We start from the raw sequence: 3,487 nt of genomic DNA, 5'->3' as shown, positions 1-3,487 counted from the left end.
AATCATGTAAAGTGATCGGTCAAATACTAGTCTGTATTGACATTTTTACTATTGTTTTGAGGAAATACTGTTTTTTGCTGATTTTGAAACAATCTGGTGTGTCGTCCCTTTTAATGTGTCAAAAGTGTGTCTTTGTAAAATAATGCAAAAAGTGAAAGAAGCATCTATAATGTATACATGTACGTGGGTGGGTGGGTGGGGGTGAAACATCATACTTTAGGTAATGATAATGTTTAGGTTTCTTGTTTTGTTTACGTATTTTTGAAAGTCATTAAAGTAGTGCAGAACTAGTCAGGCGAGTTGGTCATGAAGTTCACAGATCCTCGGGGCCGAATCGTGTACACAATACCGACAAATACAAACATGCATACTTTTTTATTAATTGGAATTATAAACAGAATATTCTGGGTAAATAAGTAAATGAATAGATGAATTTACATTCAATAACAAACTGAACAGGGTTCGTAACGTTTAGTATTTTAGGCCAACACCTATAGTTTGCATGTGTCCCTCTAGTTTCATTTGTAACATATATCATTAGTAGAAGGTTATTAATTTTCCAAAATAATGTTTTCCATTCTAAAGATATATCGTTCGGAAAAAAAGTTGTGAAATGGTGTTCATCGTCCACTGACAAAGAGACAGACATAATTCAACATATAAACAATGATAAATGTAACATCTCTTCATTTTCCATAAACTCGGGATAAAGCCTTTTTCTATGTGAAAATAATATCACATAGGCAAATTTAACCGTTCTACATATGGTATATTCAATAAATTTGGCAGAACTATAAGGTCAAAAGACCCTTTGAAAAACGGATCATTTAGATTCAAATACAGTGGATTATACTGCATGATCATAGGTACAGTCAAATGAAAAGTAGTTGATTAATTCACATGTTCACCAAATCTGTTGAGAATTGAATTCCCTGTTTTAAGACATTTGAACAGCACGCGTAGACATCTGTATGGTGCTTTCACTGTCATGCGCTTGGAGCAAAATGCTCTCATTATGAATAACATTGTCAATGCGGAAATTATTCCTCCGATGCCAAATAAAAACAAGCAATACGGAAATGTAAGAGAACTTTCTCCAACAAAGAGGTGTTTATATTTCTTGTAGACGTTATAAGCCTTGATAATTTGGTGTGCATTCATCCCTGATGTGACCAAACTGAAAACAGCTGAAATTTAAACAAAAACATTTTATTAATTCAATATGCAAGAGGGGATATATGTGATTTGATCTTATCTAGAACTATATTACCGATTGTTCAGGATAGCGATCACGAGTGCAATTCAATGTGCTTAACCTTATACCATTTAAACCTGACATTGTATGCACTGTGTGTGTCATTTTAGTAACACCGACACCAATGACTTAAGGACTACGAAACCAATAACTTGATTACTACGAAACAAAAGACAAAAGGACTACGAAATCAATGAATTAAGGACTAAAAATGTGTATTGCTTGTAAGTAATACGGAAACCAATGACTTAAGGTCTAACACTGTGTGTTGCTTATAAGTAACACGGAAACCAATGACTTAAGGTCTAATACTGTGTGTTGCTTATAAGTAACACGGAAACAAGTAACAAGGAAACCAATGATTTGAGGTCTAACACTGTGTGTTGCATGTAAGTAAAACGGAAACCAATGAGTGAAGGACTAACACTGTGTGTTGCTTGTAAGTAACACCGAAACCAATTACTTAAGGCCTACGAAACAAATGTCGTAAGGAGGCGAACTGAGTGTTTTGTTTAAGTTACACCGAAACCATTGTCGTTAGAAGAAAACAGAATATCCAATTGAAAAATATAGTAGTAAATTACATCAAAGTTCCCCAAGCAGTATAAAAAACAGTTATGTGAATTAAAACTGTTATTTTTGTGCATAATACATTGAAAATATTATTACCTTACAAACCTTAGTTTAGTAATGCGATCTTTTTTACATTCAGCCAACATTGAAAATTTGGACAGGAACACATTATTACAAACTCCTTTTTTAACATTTGTCAAAATTGTTTACTATTTACCTAGCGAAATACATGATATACAGTAATTCTTTTTGTTGGTAATATGTTTATCTGATACAATGCATTATTATATAAAAGACGATGATTTCTTACCTGAAAGGAACAAACAGAAGCCACAGATGCTAATGAATGTAAACAGGTATTGTTTAAAGTTTGTCTTTGGTACTCGAGCCAACAATGTCAAGATTGTTGCATTTATTTGGAAGACCAAGGCGAAACATGCCATCACTCGATATTTCAAAACGGATTTTCAGCAGCCTTTTCTGAAAATCATAAAACAATATTAGAAATGAAATTCTGTTTTTTCATTATGATAATGATAATTATAATAATCATAACAAAAATAAACGTTGGTCATATAGTAACGGTAAAAAAGTTGACTGATAATTAATTTTAACTGGCATTTAACATTTGTATAATAAGTTTTGACGTAGTACGAATATTAAATGTCACTGTCATCATTTGCATTCAAAATAAGCATTGCAGCTTGACCTGAGTGTAGTGACATTCAACTTGCTAAATAAATTTACTGAAGATTTAACTTGAAAAGGTGTATGCAATTCTTAAAATAAAATGATTCTCATATTTCCTTACGGACATTCGTTTAAAGGTCACAGTAAAGTATTTTCAAAGAAGAATACTCTACCTGCTAGCTCACCACCTACCACCATATGAGCAAACTCTTTAGTTTCACAATCTGATCCTGCATGACACACATAATCATACCACAATCCAGATCCATAAAATGTTCCGTCTATTTTCATGCCTGACCATCCGGGTGTTACAAATCCAATAAGAAACAAAATTAAACTCAAAACTACAGGAATCGGCAAAAAGGCAGCGTATTTGTATGTTGTGTTACTTTCTTCAGCTGTATTCGCATTTCTTGTAAACCTGTTATATCTATTGTCCTCTCCTGCCATATTTCTGTTAAAGGTATGTTCAATGCACTTCAAACTGTTTTATTGAATCCTGTTAAGTGATCAATTGTAAATGTTATTGTGCAGCATAACATCCCATTTTAAATATAAGTTACGTTTTGCTTGAATTCTCTCGAAAACTATTTAAAACAAAATGTGATTTAAAGTTTAGGATAAAATACCCTGTATTTTTAATATTACAAAAACACATGCATTCCAAATCAACAACTTGTTTACATACAGTTTATTGCGCATTTAACCAAATCGTTTAAATATCCATGACTGAAGCGAACACTATGGCAGTCTCATTGTTCGTATTTTGTTACTGCTGAATATCACAACAAGTTCTATAACAAGAAGCAAAATCCAAACGTACCTCTGATTTAATCTAGTAAAAAAAAACTTGTTTGATAACAGTAGACTATTGAAATATAAGACGGTGAAAAACCAGTTTAATTGTACTGTCACAATTGTAACGAATATTGACTGTCGCAGTCATCATCCCCGGAATTTTCATGAACT

At 32.5% G+C, this 3,487-nt stretch overlaps 1 long non-coding RNA gene across 1 annotated transcript; it reads right to left on the bottom strand.

Moving 5' to 3' along the window:
- Positions 1 to 360: 360 nt before the first annotated feature.
- On the bottom strand, positions 361 to 3,064 carry LOC128232958 (uncharacterized). The gene is made up of 3 exons (XR_008260586.1): positions 2,692 to 3,064; positions 2,139 to 2,308; positions 361 to 1,187 (listed from the first exon to the last, which is right to left on the bottom strand). It is a non-coding gene; the product is annotated as an uncharacterized LOC128232958 (long non-coding RNA).
- Between the last annotated feature and the right edge of the window lie 423 nt (positions 3,065 to 3,487).

The sequence above is a fragment of the Mya arenaria genome, chromosome 4 (genome assembly GCF_026914265.1).
Source record: "Mya arenaria isolate MELC-2E11 chromosome 4, ASM2691426v1".
Classification (NCBI taxonomy): Eukaryota; Metazoa; Mollusca; class Bivalvia; order Myida; family Myidae; genus Mya; species Mya arenaria.
Note: the sequence above shows the minus strand (reverse complement) of the source record. Positions and strands in the feature narration are given on the sequence as shown.